The 26,324-nt window shown below is 45.1% G+C and overlaps 1 protein-coding gene across 5 annotated transcripts in view; it reads left to right on the top strand.

The window, feature by feature from the left end:
• LOC144770299 (N-acyl-aromatic-L-amino acid amidohydrolase (carboxylate-forming)-like) overlaps positions 1–26,324 on the top strand; it is a 370,744-nt gene that overhangs the window by 10,737 nt on the left and 333,683 nt on the right. For 2 of the 5 annotated variants that reach the window (XM_078654826.1, XM_078654980.1), the window contains exon 2: positions 14,150–14,251. The exons of the other annotated variants lie outside the window; for them this stretch is intronic. The gene's annotated coding sequence lies outside the window, so the exon portion shown is untranslated. The remainder of the gene's footprint in view (positions 1–14,149; positions 14,252–26,324) is intronic. 5 annotated transcript variants of the gene reach the window in all.

Raw genomic sequence — 26,324 nt, forward strand, 5'->3', positions numbered from 1 at the left:
CAATGTCTGAACTTGAATTTAATAATGGCCAAATACACCATTGCTAAAAAGTCCCCCTTATATTTTGGTTTCATGGATTTGAGTTGTGCTTTTGATTTTGTAAATCGCTCCCGTTTATGGTCTGTTTTACTTAACTATGGTTTAGATGATTATTTAGTTTACTTTTTATCTTACCTTCATAGCGACCTAAGAGCCCGCGTGCGTATTAATCACACGGGCGAACTTTCCAGTGATATTTTAATTGGCAGGGGGGTCAGACAGGGCTGTGTTCTGGCCCCTCTGCTTTTTATTTTATATATTAATGACCTGAGCAGCTCCTTGAGTACCTTAACAAAAGATGTACCGTATGTAAATGGCATTCCCATACCTACTCTTCTTTACGCGGATGATGCGGTCCTAATGGGCCGCACCCCAAAGGCACTGCGTATTTTAATTTTAGGTTTTGTTACTTTTATGGCTGATTTAGGTTTAACCACAAATTTTAAAAAATCACTTGTTATGTCCTGTGGTCCAAAAAAGTATAAAATCATCGAGATCATGTCAGGGGAAAATGTTTTAAAAAGCACTTGCACTTTCTCATACTTGGGGTTGTTGTTCTCTAACACTGGTTCTTGGCAACCACATGTCTCCTACGCGAGGAATAAACTAGGTAAAGCGATTAACTCAATAATTTCTCTGCGCCAACCGAATCATGCTGATGTGATCTCGTCTTTACTTAAGATCTATCAAACCCAATGCATCCCAACAGGTACCTATGGCGCAGAGGTATGGGGACATACAAATTGTCTCCATGTCCAGACAGAAGAAAATAGATTCTGTCGGAAGGTGCTGGGTGGAGTCATCTGTGCTTCAAACTATATATGCCACAGTGAATTAAATATCCCTTTTATAGAGGACTTTGTCAGATCAAGACCGGCCCTTTTTTGGCTAAAGATATGGCAGAAACCTGCAGCCTCATTGACACGTGACATAATTTTGGATTGTTTAAAGTAAATGTAAATGTAAATGTAGTATACTTGTAAAGCGCACAGCTGCCCCAGCAACGGGGCGTCCTGGCGCTGTATAACTCTGGGGAACCCGTCCTGGCTTTCCCTGTGGGATGGTCCCTTGCTGGGAGTCCCCAAGGTGGAGCCAGGCATCCCCGGAATTGGTGGGGCCGTTGTGGAGATTAGGCAAGCTAATGCCCAGAGTTGCCGAGTGGAACCCCTGATTAGAGTAAGCACCGAAGCGAGAATTATCGAGTCCGCTGACCAAGGTCCACGACCCTGCCGCGTCGGGAATTGAACCCTGTTCCCGGGCTGACTTCTGCTCTCAGGCCTGCCGCCTCTAACCAGTGAGCCACACTACTCCACTAGTAGTGTGTGACAGGGCACACTGTATACCATGGTTGAAAGCAGTGAATGAATGTTTAATAAGTGTAGGGCATGGACACTTGTTTACATCTCCCAATCTTATAGACCGCTCACATAAGACTCTGATTCAAAGGGCTCTGTATAACATTTATAGAGAGGAGCGAGAAAGGAATGATTTTAAAAAGTGTACAGTTGCAAAGTATATGGGTCATTTGGAGCCCCCTGCTTGTTACCCTGCCCCGCCCCAGAAATACCTTTGTTTAAATCTTGGTAGATGGAACAGGAGTTTACTGTTCAGTTTTCGGGACGGGAGCATCGAAAATTTGTTAAACTTTCCTTTGGGTTATAACAGACATTTGGAAACCTTAAGTTGTCCATGTAACCCGATTAAGAAACAAAGTCTAATGCATTTTATGTTTTTCTGTGGATTTTATAAAATGTTTACTGTGCATTACTTAATGCCATATTGTCGGAAACATGACTTGTCGGATTTTAAGATAGCATTGAGGAATTTATTATTGTTAGGATCAGATGAAATAATATTTAGAGTGAGCTGTTTCCTCAAAGCCGCTGTTCGCTCACGAGCCACTTTGCACATTGATTGATTGATAAAATTTGCACATTGTACTTTTGCACTTTATATCGCCAAACAATTTGCACGTTTGTTATTTGCACATATATCTGTCTTGACTTCAGTTCTTGTCTTTGTATTATACTCTATAGTTGTCGCTACTCTTAAATGATCGAATTTTTTAAATCACACATACTGTCTTTTTAATATGTACCTCCATTGTTGTAGAGCTTGATAGACTAAACTTCGTTTGTTTATTTTTGTATTCATTGTCATTGTATTTGCTATGCACTTTTATGGATGATTTATTCCGAATAAAGATCTTTGAATTGAATTGAATTGATTTGTTTTAGTGGCTATTCTCCAAGTGGTCGGAAGGGAAATTTGTGGAGAAGGCTGACACATAAAGTATTATTTCATTTATGGATGAAATGTTCCGAAGGGAAGGACTATCTAAAACACTGTTCCAGACAATGGAGCACAGTTAAGTGTTGAGTATTGGAGCAATTTTTACAAAGGGATAGTATTGAACACAAGATGACTTCTGTTTATCATCGAGTGGTAATGGAGACGCTGAACAATTCAACAGAGTTATTGTGAGAAGCTGGCCTGGTATATGATGTCCACTAATGTAAGTGGGCACTTTACATCAGTCCAGACAACCCTTATGATGATTTAAGAGGTCCTATACAACCTTAGAAAGCTCTCTGAGTGGCAGCTGTGGAGAGCAGCTTCAGGCTTAGTCCAGAAGGAGTGTAAAACAGCTTGTTTTACCAGAATGCAATCTTATAGTATAGATCAAGGGAAAAAGAACCACACAAAGTATTTATAAAAAATTGTATTTATTATATAATACTCTTTAATATGTTTAGATATCTCCTATATGGAGATAAACTTAATGCACACAGTACTTTACATAGAAATTCAGTAAATAGCACGTAATACAGAGTGGAACCCAGGAGGGGACCAAACCATATACTAAGAAAATGGTATAAGAACCACGACTCTAGTCAAGACAGTGTCGAGAAGACTTAGAAGTGCTGGGGACCCAAGAAACCAACCAAGGGGAATGACTAGCAACCCCATTGAGAAGAGCATGTGCAGTGTGGGAACACAACTGAGTGCTCCGTACAACTCTACGTGTAAGTCGCGGTTGGATTTTTAAAGATTAAGGATCCTTCCCAGTGGACACTGAAGAAACCCTGTGGAAGACTGAAGGTTTGAGAGCCACCCCACCTGTGGATACCCTAGTACCCACGTTACCTAGACGAGGGATGCTGGGTGCATAGGTGTGAAGTGGTGTCGGAAACCGCAGTCGAGCCCAATGGAGGACTTCAGGAAAGTGCCTCTGCTGAAGAAGGAGAAAGTCTCCGGTGGAAGCCGAAGATGGATTCTAGATGAGAGGTATCTGGAAGCAGAGGGGGCAGAGTCTGTCATTCAGGAGTGACCAGGAGACTTGGAAGACGAATGCCCTCCGATGTTGGGTGTTGCAGGATGGATTACGATGACCTTGACGCTGCAGCTGTGAGGACCAGGCGAAGCTGAGCAAGACCAGGAGCCAGGCACTCGCTGTCCCACGCCGGATGTCGATTTAATGAGGGTCCGGTGTCCGGCGGGAGCACCAACAAGCCGTGGCAAATTCAACCAACCCAGAAGTCGAGGAAGTGTCAGCAGGGGAGTCAGGGCAGTCCCCGAGCAATGAGGGAAGCCCAAAACGAACAAAGGTGATCCTCAATTGGACCCACAGACCGGAATCACTGGAGTCACAAGAGGACCTCAAGCAGCTCACCATAAGATGCAGGCCATGATGCACACAATGCGGTATGGCTGAAGATTCTGGTCACTGGAGATGCTCGAGGTTGGGGCTACTTGGAGCGCGAATATTTTCTTGGAAGGTAGTCAACAAGCCTTTGGAACTGCAAGTTGACGCGGTGCACAGGGGTCCAGTTAATGCAACCCCCACAAGGGATACTGGCCTCAAACTTGGTGGGAGGGCAGGGCATGCCGCAGGAGCTGTGGAAAACCACCACCTGTGTTTCAGAACCTTACGGAGTCCGGAGGTGCTCAGGATCAGCAGACCAGTCAACTTAGTTGCGGTGCCTGCGAATGCAGGGGAGTGACTCCTTCACTCCAAATGAGCTTCCTTCTGGTGTCTTTCATGTCCATAAGCCTTGGAAGGTTCCTATGTGGTGCACAGGCACAGATTATGCAGCAGACTGGAAGGGAGACGAGTCCAGCGAAGTCCAGGGAGTCCATACAGTAGAAGAAGAAGTAGGGCCCGATTCACAGAATGAACTTAAGACTCAATCCTAAATTTACTACTATTTTGGTATTCACAGAATGCACTTACTACAGAAGTTAGGATTTTGTCTTAAGTTTGTCTTAAGACAAACTTAAGACAGACTTAAGACAAAATCCTAACTTCTGTGAATACCAAAAGTAGTAAGTTCATTCTGTGAAAACTACTTGAATTTATGGTGTATGGCTCTTCTTAACAGGCGGCTATATTTGTTTCTGCACTGCAACACATAAAAACCTGCCTCTCTCTGCATTCAGTCGCCTTGTACGACAAAAAGGAACATGAGCTATATTTAGTGACATGTCAGGGCAGGTGATGGAAAAAAACAAGACACACAGATCAGGTCTGTGATTTATTACCCATTCCAACAGCTTCCCCCCCCCCGCCCCCCCTTCCCCACAACCACCTACAGGTTGCTGGCTATTTCATATTTTATTCTTCTGACAGAAGGAGAAAGAGCTGTTTAAATGTCAGGACTGAAGGCAACGATAAAATATTGTTTAGCTTTGCAACAAGAATTTTCACTTCTGTTAAGGACACAGAGGTGAGGATTATGCTTTCTCCTACTTTACCAAAAACCAGCAGCCAATGAAAACATTAGACAGTATATAACAGATCTTCGTATCCCATGATCCTTTGAACCATGCCCCCCTTTCATAGTTCACCAATAATGTCTTTTATCAACCTTGCAGGAAGCAGAATTATTCTTGCTTTTGATTGGTGGGAACTTTCAGCTCCCACCAAGCAAAAGCAAACCGCTACCACCTCAGGGTGGGCACCTCAGGATGTAGCAGGAACCCGCCCTGTGGAGGCGGTTTCCAGGGCCATCCTCCAATGATCCATGATGGAACCCCTTCATAATTTTCTTTGAGCCCGAGAAGGTCACGGTCCCTGTGGCTGCAGGGGGGCCGTGCGGGCCCCGCATTTATTTTAAATAATTTGCCACATGGAGGTGGTGGTCCATGGGGCGCAGGCGGGCCTGCTAGGCCTGCCGGCATACATATTATACAGTGCCACAGGAATGCAGCTGTCCCCAGGGGTGCGGGTGGCGGTACATCGGGCCTTCCACAATTATTTTACATTGTTTGTCCCAAGGGGCTCCGCCCGTGTATCTATTATACAGTGCCCGGAAAGGTGGGTTCTTTCATTAGCCCTAGGAGGGGGGGGGGAAGCCAACCCCCTCCTTAATATAATTACTCATGCCCCCTAGGACCTGGCCCACTCAGGGACTAAACATTAGAGAAGGACAGGAATCCACACTTCTTTTGTTAAGAAAGGGTCAGTGGGAGCTGCGGATTCAGATTGCCTCCCAGCAAAATCTGTTTCTTAGCTCCTTAGTTGCTAGGCCTCTCATTTCTGTGATGGGAAGTTCTGGAATCTGCGTGGATTCACAAAATTCCACCCACCCAGCATTCCCCAAAGTTTTCTGATATAAATGGTACCTCACTTGTGTGGGTAGGCCTAGTGCCTACAACAGGAAACTGCCCAAAACGCAATGTGAACAGATCACATTTTTCCAGTTATAACTGACCCTTTTTTTTGCAATGTGCCTACCTGTGGATTTTGAACCCTAGCTCAGCCGGCACTTATGGAAACCTAGCAAACCTATACATGTTTGAAAACTATACACCCAGGGGAATCCAGGATAGGGTGACTTGTGTGGATCTTACCAGGTTCTGTTACCTAAAATCCCTTGCAAACCTCAAACTTTGTCAAAAAACCCACATTTTCTCACATTTCTGTGATGGAAAATTCAGAAATCTGCGTGGACCCACAAACATTCACCCACCCAGCATTCCCCAAAGTCTATTGATAACAAGCATTTGCAATGCAATAGGTCTCGCATTATTAAAGTTTGAGCTATTGGCTTTGCTAAATAATGCAACACCAATAGCTTTTTTTGCAGTTGGTGTTGCAATATTTAGCAATGCCAATAGCTCAAACTTAATTAACCCAAGACCTATTGCATTGTAAATGCTTGTTTATGTCTGGCATTACCAAGGCTTACATGCCAGTCCTTCACAAAAAGTGCATTAGGGAAACGGGGTAGGAGCAGCTACCTTAAAAAGGGAGGTCACTACAGCATTATTTTCGAGGGCTTTGTGCCAAGGGACCGGGAATTCCAGATGCCATAGTCAGCAGCTGCTCCATCATCAAGTAAACCATCTCCCCCCACTCTATGAGGTGCGGGAAGCCAAAGGTGGATGATCCAGACCTATTTCTAGCAGGTGTTCTGCCAGGGCACTTTTAGAGGATTTTCAATTACTACCTACCTATAAATGAGGCCCACGGTCTCACAAACCTGCAAACTTTTAAGAAGGGAAGCTTGTTTTGACTGTATCGGCAGTCAGACTTTTCATATTTAGAATGGTCAATGAGATTTCTGTCCCAACTTACATCAGAGCTTACCCATGTGCACAATCTCCACCTTTGTCTTGTTTCAGAATCCACTGATGATACAGGCTTCAGATACAGAACTGAGTGCTCCCTCGAGCTTGCCATGGACAATGCATAAACGTGCCTCTCATTCTGAACACTGAGTTACAACAGGCCATGCCTTCTCACAGCACTCTAGTGGAACCAAGCGCATATGAACAATGAGGCTGATAGCAGAGTCCAGTAGATAAACCAAGAAGTATCAAGGCCTTTTCTTGACTCTCAGAAGCTCATGGTCACCTGCTGGGTGAGCAAGTAGAAAGTTTATCCACAATCTCCAATCGGCTCCTACATTCCTGAACCAAACCACATAGTTAAACTCTCATGTGATGCTGACAGATCTACCCGATGATTGGTCCTTCATGAAAAGTCATCCACCAATCCGGTAAAGTTGACTCATTACCAGGACCACTAGACGTTTCTGAAAGAAATTTTTTAAACATTACTCTGCTCAAAGGCAGACCCTATGCACAGGTTAACTGTTGACCTTTCAGTAGCAGATTGCTGCATTCAGGTGTTAAACTCTTACTTATATGAAGCAACTTTCCCCAAGCCAGGATCGATTGGATACAAAATAATGAAATAATACTATAACAGACAGTGTCACATTATGTTGCATAATCTGGCTTTTGTAGACACATAATTTTGTGAAGACAGCTACAAACTGGCCCTCTACTGTCATACAATGTCAGTGGGCCTGACTTCTCTTAACCACATTACACCTAGACCTTATGCTCTCAAAATGAGGCTGACAATCGTCTCCATGAGAGTGATAGAAGGGACGTGGTTTGGAGCAGGCTCCATTGAGCGTACAAGGAGGACCTTTTCAAGAAGGCAACACATCCCATCAGTGTATGCATATGCTGAAGGAGTTTGGTCATCAAATAACTGTTATTCACACTACAGCAAAAGATTCCCAGATTAGTATAGCTAGAAGATGGGTACTTACTCGAAGCCTTTATTTCCTGATAGTCATTCCAGATAGTGGATAAATATTACTGCATCCTTGTTTCAGTCACATCATCAGTAATCAACACCCATCTGTGTGTGAAGCATTTCTCTCAAGATGACAGCAGGGCGAAGTACCAAAGAGAAATACTGCATTCGTTCCCTTCACCTGTATATAGAATCGGATTCTCTAAACCGAGAGATCCTTTCTAATCATTACAAGTAACCTGGCTCATTTTGAGTATAGTTGGAAATGGAGAATCCTAGACCACAATCATGAAGCATCTGACAGTGCCTAGCGGAAGCCATGAACATGAGGAGGGTTGGCACAACTAGCCAAGTGTATGCCTTTATGCTTGACAGCAGTGCACCGACTTAGCATAGAAGCAGAGTGAACTCTATGAGGGATATAAAGTATAAAAGGAGGCTATAGGAGAAGCAGTTTGGTTATCCCTGCTGAACGTGAAGGCCCGTTACTGGGAGATGTTATCTGACCCTTCAGATTCTAATGAAGCAGCCTGTAAAAGCCTCAGTGTTTGAGGAGACTTGCACCACTTATGTATACAGGCAGCAGATGTGTTCCCAGTAAAAAGAGATGTCAGTTTCTTCAAACCACTTGCAGGCATCACTTCCTAGTACAGAAGGAAGAACTGGAGTACTTTCTGTAATGTGTTAAAGAGCTGAGGCGGGTTACACTGGTGGACACGGAGGAAGGAAGAAGTCTTAACAGAACTTTATTTAGGCCATTTGGGGAGGAGGGCATTTACCTCAAGAAATCTTTTGTTGACTCCGGCAGGACAGCCTGCTATGCTTAGAGGCACTGCTGGGGAGACAAGGTACTTATTCTGAAATTCAGAGGGGTCTGTTCACGACCTGCATTTTGTAGTATGTTAAGTAGTAATAAAGGAGTAGTACCCACTTACTACAAAATGCTATTCACAAACCGATGCACCACCGTCACTCCTATCTTTCCTATGTGGAGCTCAATGCCAAGTGGAGGAGATCTCCACCCATAAGCCTACGTTTTAGTTGTAATGTGGGAACAAGGGAGATTGGCAGGAAAATGGGGAATATTATTTACAAAATGGGAGGGGTTTAGGGAAAGTAAGGAGAGGTTTAGGGAGGAACAGCTTTTGTGAAACATTCTCGGCACTGTCTGACATTTTTCTACCTGCAACGCTTAAATAAACAATACAGCATATGCAGACTGTGAAATGTCACAGGCAGAAACACCAAGGAGAAGAGGTCTGCGGCGCACCCTCGTATACAAAAAAAAGAGACACAGGAGCCAAACACCATCGAAAGTGAAAAAGGCAGACTGGGAAAGCTTGCATTCAATAATAGCAGTGCACGATCTGCTCAAATAAAGCTGACACTACTCTTCCAAATAAAAACGGAAGAACTGCACAGCAAAAACAAACAAGAATGAAACTAACCGGACTCCGGAGGTTTGGGGGGAGGTGGGGCCTTGCTGCTCCAGGGTTTTTCAGTGCGATGCCTCGCTCCTACCTCAGACGCAGCTTCCCCCTGACGGTCTCGGACCTGTCCCCAGTGGCCGGCTGTGGAATTGCAGCCCCTGCGCCAGCAGCAGCACGCGTTCGGAGCCAGGAAGGGAGCACGCGCACGCTGACAATCTGCGCGTTCACAGACCACAATCTGCGCGTGGCCCGGTCTGTACTCCCTTGCAAGCCGTCACGGTGACAATACATTTTGCTGGTGGGAGCGCTTCGCGCTCCAACACCAGCAAGCCCTAAAAATGGTACCTCACTTGTGTGGGTGGGTCAAGTGCCTGCAGCAGGGAAGGGCCCAAAACATATTGTGGAGACCTGAAAATTACCTATTACGAAACTAAGTGGTTTTGCGAGGGGGGTCACCTGAGTTTTGGGCCCCGGTCTCTGTGGCCATGTAGGGAAACCTACAAAGCCCAGACATTACTGAAAACTCGACGTCCGGGGGAGTCCAGGGAGGTATGGCTTGCGTGGACCCCCACCAGTGTTTTCCTACCCAGAATCTCCTGCAGACTTCAAAATTAGCTGAAAAAAAATCAAATTTTTCTCCCGTTTCTGTGTAGGAAAGTCGTGGGGTCACCAGGCTGACTCATATTTCCTACCACACAGGGTTCCCCCAGGTCTCACGATAAAAAGTGGGTGGGCCGACAGGCAAGGGCCCAAAACCTATTGTGGAGACATCAAAATTACCTATCACAAAACAACCTGGTTTTGAAATGGTGGGATCACCTGGGTTTTTGGCCCTGGGCTCGGCGGCCATCTAGGGGAATCTACCAAATCCAGACATTTCTGTTGGGGCCAAAACCCAGGTGACCCACCTCTTGCAAAACCAGGTTCTTTTGTGACCCTCCCCCCAAGGAGCTGCTCCCGCAAAGACAAAATTGATCCCCCCCACCCCCAAAAACTCCCTGGTGTCTAGTGGGCATTCCTGCTGAATAGGCGGAACTATGCAAGTCGTGCTGCTTGTGATGTGATTTAGCGCTGGTAGTGCATTCTGTGTTAAAAATTCAGCATGACCGGCACCACGCGATGCACCAGGGGGCTCAGCTCCTCGAGCTGATTTTGCTGCCTCTCAAGTGAATTTTTGAACGGCAGCCTTCCGACTTTGGACAGGCGCGATCGCACGCTTTAGAAAAATCTTGTCGGATGTCCTCCTAGCGACCTGATTTCGTGCTAGGGGACGCCAAATATCACTCATGCTAACCAACTTACCATTCTGGAGCCGTGCGCGAGAACAAATTATGCTACTCTGCGATTGCTGGTGTTTGGCATGAACTTACCATTACAAGAGTAACGCAGAGTCTCAAAATTCTTCCAATTCCACAGGCAGAATGGAATATTCCACCTAGCCCTGATTTTAATTATTTTCACTTTTTTGTTGTGTTTTCGATGTCATTTAGTTTTGATTGGGGCATCCCAATTTTTTAAAACTTGGATTTACAAATTTATATATTTGTAAATCAGTTGGTTTGTCCCCTCTGTCATGTGCCTTCCTGAAACTGCTCATTGGCCCAAGTTGTGTGGTCGGGCTGTTCTTTACTGTTTTTGATCCCTACCACAAAACGTTGCATCTTTTATTGAAAGTAAACGTTATTTTGGTTGATGTCACGTTTCTGTTTCGCTTATTGAAATACTGCTTTTTTGGGTAAGGTTTGGTAAGAGTTTCTTCTAGTTGTCACAGATGTGCTTTCGACACAAGGCGGTGGCAGGCATATCTGTTTGGGGACAATCCTGAACAGATGATGTCACATGTTTTGGTCATACATGACATGTTAGGACGTAGGACATTGTACTTAATGCTGGGTGTTATGAGGTTTGCAGTTGACTCCATTTCATCAAAGTTTGCAACACTCATGGGCTTTCTTTTTCTTAAATATTTTGTTCAGGTGTCCTACTTATATATTCCAGAATCTAATGTGTTTTATGGTTAAAGCCAACATCATAGCACACTTTCATCTGTTTTTTTTTTACATGTTGACAATGGTATTTAATAATCAAATTGTGTTTCAGAACAGTGAAATGTTCTTTTGATCTGAGTATTCCCACACTACATTCATACGGAGTATTGTTATATTATTATTTTAGAGCTGTTGTTTTCTTAGTCCCTGCTTCCTAGTGGCAGTGTCTCACTCAGAACGTTAACTACAGTAGGGTCGGACCCTAGGTTAACCGTAGCCCGGGTCTCAGGACCTGATCATTTTTGGGTCCAGAGTTACTATCCTGATTTTACTGGACGCAGATCTTTGCCCGATTAAACACTGTTGGACAGGGCTAAAAGCTGTGGGTAGAACTTTAGGCCAGCCCCTTGCATCCAAACAAGTGTATTTTATATAACAATACTGTGGCTTTGAACAAATTAATATTTTTTGATGAATCTCTGATTTTTCTCAGAGCCCAGTACCCTCACTGTTTGGTACTAGCCCACTAGGAAATATGTATGCCTTACCTAAGAAAAGGTGGTTTGAGAGGCAATGTACATAACATTTCAAAAACAGAACCTAGGCTGTTCTTAACAGTGTTTCTTGCACAATGGTGACTATCAATCAATATAATTTATTTGTTAAAAAATCTGAATTGTTTTTTCTTCTTTTCCTTTATGTAATATTTGTATGAAGTTGTTGCCCCCCTGTGTAGTTTTACCTTTATTGGAATTGCATTTATAAACTTGTATTTTGAAATCAAAAAAAGAGCAGATCAAAAGAAAGAATAAAAGTAAATAAAATAATATATATTTGTTGATTATAACATGTATGTGTGTGATTGCATGAGTGAGTAAGTGCATGAAAGTATATCAGTACTGGCATCTGTGTTGTTTCATTGATATCTCATAGATACGGCGCATTCCTGCCCTTTTCTTTTGATGCACAGCAGTGCCACAAGATACCTTGCGACGCTCCCCTGCTCCAAAACCTAGTAAATGAGGCCCTAAATCTATTTGAAATAGCAGCATGAACTCCCTCTCAAGCCTGGTTCTCTCAGAATCTCAAACAACCGAAACAGCTGTGTAAACATCAAGAGCGTTGTTGGAGGCAATATTCTATACAAATCAAAAATCTCAGAAAACAAAGCTCAGATTATCTCTGAAAAATCTGCTTTTTTTCCGCGCAAAACATTTCAGCAAAGAACTCAACCAAGGATTTTTTTTACCACATTCAAAAACTTAATAATCTCGAAGTGCTGAATAAATGATGTTACAATACATACCATTACAATGCATACTTTTACAACGTGGATTTTACAACACAATTACCATGACAATGCTAGTTTTTACAAGAACCATTACAGCGCATGTCTATTAGGATACATAAAAAGTGCCATTACAACTCATACAATTAATACGTATACAAATACAACAAATACCATCACAAAGCATAATAATTAAACAGTTTTAAACTTAGACACATTGGCTGTGAAATAAAGTAGTGGGAAAAAATACAAAGATCAATAATTCGCAAAAATATGTTAAAGAAGAAATAATATTCCGGGATATAAATCCCATTAAAAAAAAGTGCATTCTATAAATATATATCTTGCCTATCAAGATAAGCATATACCTACAAATCATTAAAACGTGTGTCCTTTCACTATTTCCACTTCAACAGTCCAGTCATCATCTACTCATTATGGTGACCATTCTGGAAATGGAACGTTAAAAGAAAAATCACCCGGAAAATAGAACTATTAAGATATTTTCTGTTACATTTTCATTAACCCCAAGCAAACATATAAATTCAGCCGCTAACCATCCTATGCTCAGTGGTACACAGACTTCCCTGGTGACCACATTCATCTGCAGTAGCAGGAGAATTGTGAGAGCTTCGACTTCAAACACTGCCATCGATTGACTGAAGTAAGTGAAGGTTGTAGACAAAACCATTTAGTAAGACATCAAATATTTAATAAACTTAAACCTAAAATTAATTTCTTAGACAAACAGATACAGCAAAACAGAACTCATCTTCTGAATAAAGTAAGTGAATGCTTAACATAAATCAGATTTAATTTTAAGCGATAAAGCTCAAACGTACATTGTAATTTTGTTTTTCTAATACATTCACAGATTTTGGAGCGAGACCTACACATATCAAAATTAATTAACATCTCTGAAGAAATCCATCATTAAGTTAGAACAAAAGTATTTTTTATTGGCTAAAAAGAAATTAAGAATGGTTAATTTTTATATTGTGAAAAATTCTGGGCAGTAGTCTGAGGCAAAATCAATACTGTAACGTAGTATAGTGCTTACCTGTAGAAAGATGCAGGTAAATGGCTGTTGGCAAAATTAATATTATAACTCCGTCGGGTGATGGCCTCAGTGAAGGTGCTGGTCAGTTCTGGGAGCAAAATTATTATTATAAATCCACCGTTTGTTGGCCTAAAGGAAAGATGTTGGTCAGTTGCGGAAGGGGGGCAAAATTACTATTATAACCATGCTGGGTGTTTACATCAGTGAGGGTACTGGTCAGACGTGTAAGACAAAATTAGTATTCTAACTCTACTGGGTGCTTGCTTCAGGGAAGGTGCTATTGGCTTGTGGTAGACAAACTTACTATTCTAACTCCCCAGTGTGCTTGGCTCAGGAAAGATGCTGGTCAATAGCAGGGGAGAGGGGGCAACCTTACTATTCTGACTCCACAAAGGTGCTTGCCTCAGGGAAGGTGCTGGTCAGTGGTGGGGAGCAAAAATTCTATTGTAGCTCCGCACCACTCACGGAAAGTGCAGGTCAGTGGGGGATGTAAAATTACTTTTCTAACTGCTCTGGGCTTGCCTCTGGGAAGGTGCTGGTCAGTAGCGGGGGACTAAATTAGTATTCCAACTCCACTGTGTGCTTGCCTCATGTAAGTTGCGGATCAGTAGTCTGGGGCAAACTAACTATTCTAACTCGGGGAAGGTGCTGGTCAGTGTTGGGGGGCAAACATAGTATTATAACTCCACAGGGTTCTTGCCTCTGAGAAGGTGCTGGTCACTTTTTGCTTTATTAAATGTAAACAAAGAAATATGAATACATGCAATCATTATCCTTTTTTTTACACAGCTCAAATGAACTCCATCTAAAATCAATAAAATCAAATCCATCAACTGGACTACAAAACATCCTCTCAACCACTTGCTCAACAATCTGAAGGCCTTTTTGCAGGTAAAGTAAACATTCATTAAAAATCCACTTTTCCTTTTAGACCTACCCACCACCACCACCGAGAACGGAGAAAACAAAATCACTAAAAACAGCTGAAGAAACCAAACTTGGGGAGAGGATGTAACTTACGGCTAGAACGGTCGTCCTCGAAGCTGGGGAACCGGGTTTGTGTCTCGGCAACAGTGCTCAACATCCTGTGATAATGGGCAAATTACTTAATCTCCCTGTGCCTAACAAAAATTAATGTGTCCTTGTGTAACGAAACTGATGTTCATGTAAAGCGCTCTGATACCCGATATCTTCGGGTCTAGTTTACGCTATATAAAACTTAAAAAAATAAAATTAAAATAAAAACTACATCAGCAAAAGGACAAACAAGCAAACAAAGGAAATTTACTAAGGTGAGGCATTCTACTTCAATTATATGAAAAGCCTCTTTATCTTCTACCAAGTATCAACCACAAACCATATTAGAAAATGACAGCTAGGAAATTATAAACTAAACAATGTAATAAACAACCTGTTATTAGAAAACTTAATACACAACAAATGAGCTTTTAAGCATTTTTTTTGCAGTTGTAATCAACAAAAATGTCAACATCGAAAAGCACACAATAACAGCGAAACATTGTAAAACATGTATTCTGAAATATACATTGTCAAACGTGTAAAACTAACAGCATTTTCTTTGCAGATTAAACATTCATTAAAAAATATAACACATAAACTCATTTTCTCTCTTCTTTTACAGACATATATATATAATGACAACGGGACGAGTAGCCATCTATGTGATATCCCAAAGAGGAAATCTACTGCTATAGCAGGGACACTACCTTAATTATGAGGAGAGATTAACTGAGCCCAGGAGTCATTGGAGGTGTGTGTAGTATTACCCATCCCATTGCACATGCAGAGCAGTTACTCTTGGTGACACTGTTGAAAGGACCACAGAGGTTAAACACTCTGCCTCTGCAATGGAGATTGAGGTTAGAGAAAACATAAATCAAAAGAAAAAACTTGCATCCACCTCCAATGATCCCTGTGTCGCAGTTTTGAGGGAGGTATCCCAACACATTCCTATACATGTAGCCCACAATTCCTAATCTACACAAAATTATCCAATAGAAAAAAAAGGCAAGTAACACCCAACGTGAAACACCCCGAACATACTCTGATATTAACATTCCTCCTGAACTAACTGTTACTAATGAAACCTTTCTTTTGCATGACAACAAAAACCCTCCGAAAAGAATACTAATCTTCAGCACACCCTGTAACATTGATAAATTGGAGCCTAGTGATATTTGGATGATGGATGGGATGTATAAATCCACACCCCATCCATTCACCCTAATATAAACTATTTATACCTACAATAACACCGTAGTTACCTTAGTGTATGGTTTACTCCTTGATAAGCAAACCTCAACTTACACAGATTTTTTTGACAGTGGTTAAAACTAAAACACAAAATAAAAGTCCCAGAAAAGTTATAATTGATTTTGAATTATCAATGATTAACACCATTGCCGAAATGTATCCTGATACCCAAATTCAAGGATGTTTTTTTGTTGTTGCGTTGTAATAGCATGTGTTATAATGGCAGATTTGTTGAAATAGTGTGTTGTAAAGGCATTATTATATAATGCCTGCATTGCAATGTTTCCCCGAAGCCCCATACTAGATAAACAAGCATTGGCATAGCCAATAGGTCTCGCTTTTGGGACCTTCTAAGTATTTAGTTATACAGCACAATATTCCTGGTGCAACAACATCATGGCTAAACACTTATACGGTCCCAAAGGCGAGACCTATTGGCTATGCCAATGCTTGTTTTTTAAGTGTTCCATTCGGAAGACGTGGCAACGCCCCCAGGGGTGCACCACAGAGGAAGAGTCAGCTGCATTCATGAGACTCCGAGGAGCCCTCCAAAGGCTCGGAGAGAGTGGCCTTGTGTTCCACACAAACAAACACAAGGTCTTGAAACATCAAATCAACTTCTGAGGGTCCCTCTTCTCAGCCGCCATAATAACTGCTGATCCGCAAAGGATTCAGGCTATTAATTATATTAAGACTCGCACTACATTTGGGAATGATTACATAATGTGGCGGATTCGTATTGAATATGATGTCATTATAAGACGCCTGCGGGAACTACTTAGGAAATACACCAAGTAGCTTTGATAGCATTGCTTGCTGAAATATACCATTATGGCTTATACACAGTTTATTGTAAATATCAGCACATGTAGGCTAAGATAAGAGCATGTTGCTAGAGAGTTAAGCAGTGGCTCGGATAGCAGAGGGAAGCAGTGTGCCAAGGACCATGGAAAATCACCAATGACAGTTGGCATTCTTTGAAGATGCGGACACATTTTTCGACTTAATGCCCATCCTCTTTATAGAAACCCCCTTGTAGTGTTTCCAACTACAAATCCTTCAATCAATCAATCAGTGACACTTGTAAAGCGCGCTACCTAACCTAGGGTCTCAAGGCGCTGGGGGGGGGGGGGGTGCCGCTACCGCTCGAACAGCCAGGTCTTCAGCTTCTTCCTGAAGGAGAGGTGGTCTTGGGTCAGGCGCAGGTCGGTCGGCAGGGAGTTCCAGGTCTTGGCGGCCAGGTAGGAGAAGGACCTTCCTCCTGTAGTCGCTCTTCGGATGCGGGGGACGGCGGCGAGGGCGTGGTTGGCTGATCGGAGGTGGCGTTTGGGAGCGTAGAAGTTGACTCGTTTTCGAGGTAGCTCGGGCCTTGGTCGTGTAGGGCTTTGTGTGCGTGGGTGAGGAGGCGGAAGGTGATTCTTTTGTTGACGGGGAGCCAGTGAAGGTCTCTCAGATGCCTGGAGATGTGGCTGGTTCGTGGGATGTCGAGGATGAGTCTGGCTGAGGCGTTCTGGATCCGCTGGAGTCTCTTCTGGAGCTTGGCGGTGGTACCGGCGTAGAGGGCGTTGCCGTAGTCCAGTCGGCTGGTGACGAGGGCCTGGGTGACGGTCTTCCTGGTCTCGGTGGGGATCCACCAGAAGATCTTCCGTAGCATGCGTAGGATGTTGAAGCACGCCGAGGAGACGTTGTTGACTTGCCTGGTCATGGAGAGGGAGGAGTCCAGGATGAAGCCCAGGTTGCGTGCATGGTCTGTTGGTTTGGGTGCGGTGCCCAGGGCGGGAGGCCACCAGGAGTCGTTCCAGGCGGAGGGTGAGGAGCCCAGGATGAGGACCTCCGTCTTGTCCGAGTTCAGTTTCAGGCGGCTGGTCGTCATCCACTCGGCTACCTCTTTCATCCCTTCGTGCAGGTTGGCTCTGGCGGCGGCGGGGTCGTTGGTCAGGGAGAGGATCAGCTGGGTGTCGTCGGCGTAGGAGATTATGCTGAGGTTGTGTTTGCGTACGATGGCCGCGAGGGGGCTCATGTAGACGTTGAAGAGGGTGGGGCTCAGAGATGATCCTTGAGGGACGCCGCAGATGACTTCGGAGGCCTCTGACTTGTACGGTGGTAGGCGGACTCTCTGTGTTCTTCCGCCGAGGAAGGAGATGATCCATTCCAGCGCCTTGTCCTGGATTCCGATGTCGTTGAGGCGCCGTACTAGGGTGCGGTGGCAGACCGTGTCGAATGCCGCGGAGAGGTCTAGGAGGATGAGGGCCGCTGTTTCTCCTTTGTCCATCAGGGCTCGGATGTCATCGGTGGCGGCGATGAGGGCGGTCTCGGTGCTGTGATTGGCTCGGAAGCCGGACTGTGAGGGGTCGAGGGATCCGTTCGTCTCGAGGAAGGCGGCCATCTGCTTGTTGACGGTCTTCTCGATGACTTTGGCTGGAAACGGGAGGAGCGAGATGGGGCGGTAGTTCTTGAGGTCGATGGGGTCCGCTGTTGGTTTCTTGAGTAGGGCGCTGAGTTCGGCGTGTTTCCAGCTCTCAGGGAAGATGGTGGTGTCGAAGGATGTGTTAATGATGTCTCGTAGGTGGGGTGCGATGACAGCGTCGGCCTTGTTGAAGACGTGGTGAGGGCAGGGGTCGGTCGGTGATCCGGAGTGGATGGAGTTCATCGTGCGGATGGTATCTTCGGTGCTGATCGGGGTCCAGGCGTGTAGGGTGGTGGTGGGGGGTGGTTGTTCGGTCATGGTGTGCGTTGGTTGGTTGTTGAAGCTGTTGTGTATGTCCGCGATCTTGTTGTGGAAGTATGAAGCGAGGGAGTTGCAGAGGTCTTGCGATGGGGTGATGTCGTTGTTTCCTGCGCTGGGGTTGGAAAGCTCTTTCACGATGTTGAAGAGTTCCTTGCAGTTGTGTGCGTTGTTGTCCAACCGGTCCTTGAATGCTGTTTTCTTGGCGGCGCGGATCAGCTGGTGGTGTTTCCGGGTGGCAAGTTTGAAGGAGGTCCTGTTGTCCGGTGTCGGTTCCCTTCTCCAGACTTTCTCGAGGGCTCGGCAGTTCTTCTTGGAGCTCTTGAGTTCGTCGGTGAACCATGGGGCCTTCTTGCTGCCGGGTCTGCTAGGCGGGGTCTTCAGTGGGGCGAGTTCGTCCGCGCAGTTGCTGATCCACTTTGTGAGGTTGTCGGCGGCCTGGCTGGGGTTCGCTGAGCTGGCAGGAGGGTGCTGGCTCAGGGAGGTGGCGAGCTGGTCTGCTGTGATCTTGTTCCAGCTTCTGCGGGCGGCCTGTTGCTGGTGTTGGTGGGTCGTCGTTCTCTTGAAGGTGAAGTGGACGCAGCTGTGGTCCGTCCATTGAAGCTCTGTGGCGTGGCTGAAGTCGGTGTCTGTGCTGGAAGAGAAGACTGCGTCGAGTGTGTGTCCGGCGAGGTGGGTGGGGGTGGACACCAGTTGCTTGAGTCCAAGGTTGGCGAGGTTGTCGAGCAGGGTGCTGGTGTTGCGGTCGTTGTTGTTCTCCAGATGGAAGTTGAGGTCTCCCAGGAGGATGTAGTCAGCGGAGGGGAGGGCATGCGGGCTGTCACTGTCCTTGGTGTCACTGCTTCACAACCAATGCGGCCACGGAGTGAAAACAACATTAATTCAACAAGGGCGGTCCCAAAAGTCAATGAGGACCGCGCTGCAGCCGGAGCATGGGGATCTCTTGTCTTTATGGGGCCATGTGTTCAAACACATGGCCCCATAAAGATAACAAAGTGCTTCTTGACAGCCGTGGAGCAGGCGACCCAGTCCGTATCGCTGGCCAAAGGGCAGCAACCAAAAACCCTAATTTCCAATGGCAGGCCACCGTTTAGCATAAACTGTGATGTTGGCCAATGGAAATGAGGAGCGGGGCTTCAAGTCCTGTACTGAAACTCCTCATTAGCAATAAATCTCGCCGAGTGACTTGCGCATGTATGCAGCAACGCTAGGCGAGACCTAAAGAGAAATGTATTAGTTATGCTCCAGCTCGACCCTATGATCCTTATCGGCTTATAATCTGGTTGAATTTAGGAGAGCCCATTGGGGCGAAAGAAGCTTCCTCCATGGCACCACTAAGCAGTGGAATTCTCTGCCATTACAGTTGAAGTGTTTTTAGACTTTCTTACTTTGTCTGAATATCGCCAAGACGCTCTTGGGCATATATGCCCTTAATAAAATACATTTTTATTTTCACTGTCTATTAACATATTTGTGCGAACTCCCCACTACTCATTTCAAAGAGCACACTCTCTCCTTTCCTTTTTTAGGGGGTCATACCCCTGTAACCTAAAAAACAAGCATTTGCAATGCAATAGGTCTCGCATTATTAAAGTTGAGTTATTGGCATTGCTAAATAATGCAACACCATTAGCTCAAACTTTAATAATGCGAGACCTATTGCATGGCAAATGCTTGTTTTAATCAGGGGAGTTACCTCGGCCACAGTGAGGTTGGGAGTTTTGACAACTTTTTCTTTTACTAGCAGCACGTCCCGACTTTGTCCGGGTATGAAATAGAATCTGTGTATTTGGCAAGGGCAATTTATTTTAAAATCTCGCGGTAAACAACATTTTTTGTTTCATTAGAATAGGGACGGAGAAGGCACAGCTGCAGCCCTGGTTGAGGTTAGCAGGCGCGTGTAATTGGTGTAGTGATCCTCCGCCTGAGCCCGGCTACATCCCTGGTTGATGTTAGCAGGCGCGTGTAATGTCGTTGAATGAGAGAGTTATCAGCCGTGGGTAAATCCGTTTAATGAGAGAGTTGAGTGACAGCGAGTAGGAGAGGCTGCAGTAATTGTCCCCTCAGACACACTCATTTGCGTGTTCCCCCGCTTGAGGCCCAGATGCAGGCCTGTTTGATGTTAGCAGGCGCATGTTCCCGCGCTTGAGGCCCAGCTGCAGCCCTGGTTGATGTTATCAGGTGCGTGTAATTAGTGTACTGATCCGCCGCCTGAGCCCGGCTGGAGCCATGGTTGATGGTAGCAGGCTTGTGTAATTTCGTTGAATGAGAGAGTTCAGTAACAGCGCGCAGGAGAGGCTGCAGTAACGTTACTTACCAGGCCTTCAGCTGAACGCGTTTGTCACGCCCCCAGCACACGGCCACAGCAGACTATCTTCTGATTAATGTACGACCCACATGGCATTAGGGCGGAACGTAGCACACGCCCCCATCGCTTCTCAAGCCCCCAGCATGCCCCTTGATGCGGCGCAATTGCGATCACATGGCACGAAGTTCGGACACACGCCCCCAGCGTTTCTCACGCCCCCAGCGTGCCCCTTGATGCTGGGCAGCAACGTAATTGGCGCTTGTATGTACGACTCACATGGCATGAATGGCAGACACACGCCCCCAGCGTTTGTCACGCCCCCAGCACACGCCCACTGCCCACGATGTGATGGCCGTACCACACGCCCCCAGCGTTAGTCTCGCCCCTAGCCCATGCCCACAGCACAACGCAGACACGCCCACACGGGGCTACTTTGCTGGCATGGTTCTTTTACCTTTTAAATGTATAGAGGAGTTGGCCTAACAGCTAAGGTGCTTGACTTCGGATCTGGGTTCGAGTCTTGGTAACGACGCCAAACATTCTGTGATTCTGGGCAAATCACTTAATCTCCCCGTGCCTAACAAAAATGAATGTGTGTCCTCATGTAACGTAACTGGTGCTATGTAAAGCGCTCTGATACCTGATTAAATTCGGGTCAAGTTCTCGCTATATAAAAGTCTGCAAAAAAATATATATGTATGGTGGCCGTCTGCATAGCCTATGTCCTTCTGCTGCAACTGCCCTTTCCAACACTGTATTGGGTGTTGTGATTGGTTATGTGGTTACTGAGATTAGCCGCCTCAAAGGTTTGGGCTCTCTCTTTATAATATTAGTATGGATATGGATTGGAGATTGTTGAGGATGATACATTTGATTGATATTCTGATGGGTTGAGTACATTCTGTTTGGGTGTGCTCATTGTGAAAGATTTAGATGCAGTCACTCAAAATAAAATTAGCCAATGGCTGAAGTGGGCTGACCAAGTGCCTCATAATCAGGGCCAATAGAATTAAGTAGCAGGGTAGCTCCAAATTATCCACCAGGGTTGACTTAAGTATGCAGCAAGAAGTGGCAAATTATGTGGCTTAATGCAGCATACTTTGCAAGTTTTGCACACGGTAGTACATTGTGCGCTCAGATTTCAACTCATTAATACCAGTTTAACAACCAAATACATCGATTAGCAACTGAATGATGACCAGATAACCAGCAAACACGTAACACCTTTTAAGTAACTTTTGATACGTTTGAGCTAGCAAATGTCTTGTTCAAATCTTGCAGGTGATGGATTATGTGGCAAATGCGGCACATTGATAATTATACGAAAAAAAGCCACAGTATCGCATAATGGAAGTGGCCTGGCTCATAATGTATTCTGTATTGGTGGAAGAAAAATGTGAATAAAAGACGTTTGCTAACCTCAGACCTAAATGAAAAGGTATTTGCCGACGCCTGGTCTATATATCTAGTTACCAATTTAATGGTTTAATCTTCGTTTCAAGACCTGTTACTTGGTCTGCCTTTCACACTGGCTGCTGACAGCAAGTCTTGTGAAGTCCGAACTCAACGGTGTTAACACAAACACATCCTTACGGAGATAAACATTATATTAGTGTTTAGATGGCTATTTGTAAAGCGCACATTCAGCACCTGGAGAATCTTGGCGCTGAATAGGCAACATTTGTCGCCCAGATCAGTGGCATTCATTTAATCAACCTTAAAATGATGAAAAGCTGAATGGGTCTGCCGGGATTCGTGTTTGTCACAGTGAGGTCAAACAGGTGATAATTCACTGGGCCCCCTGACCCCCTGCCATGCAGACTGTATGCATATGCATGTACATTTGGACAAAAACACAACACCAGACAAGCTATTCTAGCCTCCAGGACTGCGTGTGTAAACTTAACTAATGGTATCCACTTTATGCAGCTCATAATTATAGAGCTAGATAAAAATAAACATTACATTAGGCGCGTGTGCAGGAATACTTAAATGCAATACTTGCAGAAATACAACTGGAGGGTACAATGGTCCGCTGGTGCAGGGCAGGAAGTGGTTTCTCTAACCCAGAAGGAAAATTCTCGCTTGAAACAGGAAAATGGAACTTGAGTACTTTCCATGACATGGGTTAACAAGAAAAAAATATCACACTTCCTACATTACTAGTCTGAGTGAAAATATAACACTTGGACTTGCAGATCAAACGTGCTCAACATCATAGCGAATTTCGGTTGTGGAGCTGGGGGAGAACATACTGAAAGGTGACGGCACAGCTCCGAGGGGGCTGTTTTCTAGCGCTGCAACTTGACACCATTTTGAAGGAACCCCTGAGGCTGAACGCAGTGAGAGCGGCGGAGACTTTAAAGAGCTTGGTCTGTGGTATCTCAACTGGCTGGCTGGGCTGGCAGCCCTTACTCGCAGTCCTTTTTCCAGTGACGCACAAGACATGTCCGAGGCCTTTCAATCCATACCGCGGGCTCCAGGAACCGATAAAGCACAAGAGGGCGGGACATCTGGATGGCGACCTCAGTTAAAAACGTGTACCTGGGAGGGAGAAAGCATGGGGAAAATGTGCACTGAAGCAGTGCGAAGAAAAGCGAGAAAAGGTAAGAGAAAACAATAAAACACAGAGAAAGGGCTAGGGAGAATGAAATGGAGAGAAATAGATGGACTCGAACGGGCGGCGGGGGCAAAGGAGCCTTATGGGGACGCATACTCTTAGGCTCTCCCACAAAACCTAGAATACAGTCCTGGTTTGTGCTGTGCGGCGCCACAAAGTTCTCACAAAATAGACACTGCAGAGAAATGCATAGAGGTAAAAACAAAGCCTTAGCATTTCGTTGCTTCCCCGATCCAAACAGAAGATGCGCGCCCAACAGCCAGCCCTGTGCTTTCAATTATCGCGCCCCCGTCGGCATGATAATTGAAACCACGTGACGGCCTATTGGTGTCTATTACGCGCACCAAGCGCGTAATAGACACCAATAGGCCATGGGCGGAGCAAAGCGCCTGCCTGTAGCTTATTGCTTGCAGTCTTTCATTAAAAGACGCACGTAAAGGCCAATAGCTGCCCACAAAAGGAAAAGCACACGCACGAGCGTGTGCGATTCCTAGTTGACTGCTGAAACCCCGTTTTTTGATTACTAAATGCCTCGTGCTGCGCGAAGCACTGCTGCGCTGTGCAACGCTAGGCGCGAGACCTAAAAACCCTAATATCCTCTTTTAATCCCACCAAAGATCTGTAACAACTCATGCACCCCCCTTTCCCAGTAATGATCCACTAAAATCCTAATAATTTTACTCTACCACAAAGTAATTGGAATGAGTGCAACTAATAATACCGGAGTAACAGCTTACCCTGGTATCCGGTGCAGCGTGCTGCTGGTGTAAAGGCTTCACCAGTGCTTAAATTGTGAGAAGAAAAAGCACCAGGGCCCTCGTCAGGAGGCCACCACAGCGTGCACCACTCTTCGCTGCTACCAGTGCTGCCAGTGACAGTACCTAAACAACTACTAACCATCACACTGCTACAAGTGTGACCATTCAGATTGTTTGAGGCCGTCAGAGCTATAAAAATGTCTTGGGCGGTTGGTGTTAGTTGTTTTTAATGTATATTGAATTAATAAACAGCTGTTGTTCTGCTCATCTTTTAATTGTACAAACAGCGCAACCATGTGGCAGCAGTCATAAGTGACAATATTGACATTTAATTTTCAGTGTTAGCACCGGAAACCACCGGCTCAAATTAAACACTGGCTTCATCGCCTCATTAGCGGTAGTAGGCGCTATATAATGCAATGACAATGCAATACATTTTGTACCCAAACATCAGGGTAAAGGAGTTTGATGCTGTGGTGATCTGCAGAAGCGCTCTTGTTCATCCTCAGCAGGTCAGGACTTCATTTCACTATTGTAGGTTCAGAGTTATATTTTGAGAGTCTCTCTCTTCTTGTTCTTGTCCTGCCCTTTCACTCTCCCCCTCTTTGCACCAACGGATGCCCCTCCCTTTTTGCCCTCCTGTCTACCCCACCCCCTGACTCGTCTGATTAACAGAGCATACGCAAGTGATTGTGCAGGCCACAGGCAGCCCCTGCGCACAGGCAGCTCATGCGCTGTCCCTTGAGCACAGGCTGTCCCTTGAGCACAGGCTGTCTGCACACCGACTGTCCCTGTGCAAAGGCTGCCTCTGCGCACAGGCTGTCCCTGTGCAAAGGCTGTTCCTGCGCACAGGCTGTCCCTGCGCACAAGCTGTATGCACACAGACTGTCCCTGTGCAAAGGCTGCCTCTACGCACAGGCTCTCCCTACACACAGTGACCTGCTTCAGTTAATAGACTATGTAAAGAGGTCATGGACCCCCTGCCCAAGCACGATTCTGGCCAGACTCCACAGCTGGCATTTCGTGCAAAGTTCACAAAGAACAGCTAACACTTAAGTTCCCCTTAACTGCTGTGTCTGTGCCAACTTGTTTACACATTAACCCAGCAGACATTATAAGGCCCATGGGGAGGCGAAGGATAGTGATCCGATGGGCCAAAGACCAACAGATCACCAGAGGAGGAGCCTGGACACTGGACAGAGACTGACACAGGTAATGAAAGGAGTGTCTCAAAGTTAGATGCAGTCTTAGGGGCGATAAAAGGAGTACCTTTGTAGCGTGCAGTATTAGAGGTAACAGAAGGAGGGTCTCATACAATATCAGACATATGACAGGAGGGCCTCAGCAAGTATTACATGCACTGTCAGAGGAGATGAAAAGAGAGCCTTCGTGTTAGACAGCGTGATGAAAGGAGTGTCTCTGCATTACTAATGTAAGCTATGGCTCACAGATGCATTGCGTGGGGTGAGGAAAGGAGTCTCAGCCTTAGGAACAACCTCAAAGGTAATGAAAGAAGTCGCTCAGTGTTTCGCACAACAATAGAGGTGATGAAAGCAGTGTCTCCGTGTTAGCTTCGGGCAGGTAATGCAGGTCTGTCTTAGTGTAGTATGATGGGCCCGACTCTCAACGGTCAAGTTAGACCTGAAGTCTAACAGCCCAATTCATAAAGGCAAAGTTAGACCTGAAGTTTAAGTTTAGACCTGAAGTCTACGTTTAGACCTGAATTGTAACTGCCTTTGTGAATCAGGACCTTAGCATTCAGGTTTAAATGTGACTTCTGGTCTAACTTTACCTTTGTGAATTGGGCCCTTAGACTTCAGGTCTACATTCAGACTTCAGGTCTACATTCAGACTTCAGGTCTAAACTTAGACTTCAGGTCTAAACTTCATGTCTAAGTTTACCTTTGTGAATCGGGCCCTTATACTTCAGGTCTAAACTTAGACTTCAGGACTAAACTTCATGTCTTTGTTTACCTTTGTGAATTGGGCCCTTATACTTCAGGTCGAAAGTTAGACTTCAGGTCGAAAGTTAGACTTCAGGTTTAAACTTCATGTCTTTGTTTACCTTTGTGAATCGGGCACTTATACTTCAGGTCGAAAGTTAGACTTCAGGTCGAAAGTTAGACTTCAGGTTTAAACTTCATGTCTTTGTTTACCTTTGTAAATCGGGCCCGTATACTTCAGGTCTAAACTTCATGTCTAAGTTTCCCTTTGTGAATTGGGCCCTTATACTTCAGGTCTAAACTTAGACTTTGAGTTTAGAGTTAGACTTCAAGTCT

The sequence above is a fragment of the Lissotriton helveticus genome, chromosome 1_1 (genome assembly GCF_964261635.1).
Source record: "Lissotriton helveticus chromosome 1_1, aLisHel1.1, whole genome shotgun sequence".
In the NCBI taxonomy this organism is placed as follows: domain Eukaryota; kingdom Metazoa; phylum Chordata; class Amphibia; order Caudata; family Salamandridae; genus Lissotriton; species Lissotriton helveticus.